Genomic DNA, 211 nt, shown 5'->3' with positions numbered 1-211 from the left:
TGTTTTTCGTTTTTCCTGTGTTATTTCTGTTATTACTGTGTTATTCCTGTTATTTCTGCTATTACTGACTGTTATTTCTGAATTATTTCTGTGTTATTCCTTTGTTATTTCTGTGATATTACGGTGTTATTAATGTGTTATTACTTTGTTATTTCTGTGTTATTACTGTGTTATTCCTGAGTTATTTCTGTTATTACTGTGTTATTTCTGT

This window comes from Sinocyclocheilus anshuiensis, unplaced genomic scaffold (assembly GCF_001515605.1).
Source record: "Sinocyclocheilus anshuiensis isolate Anshui unplaced genomic scaffold, SAMN03320099.WGS_v1.1 scaffold438, whole genome shotgun sequence".
In the NCBI taxonomy this organism is placed as follows: Eukaryota; Metazoa; Chordata; class Actinopteri; order Cypriniformes; family Cyprinidae; genus Sinocyclocheilus; species Sinocyclocheilus anshuiensis.
Note: the sequence above shows the minus strand (reverse complement) of the source record.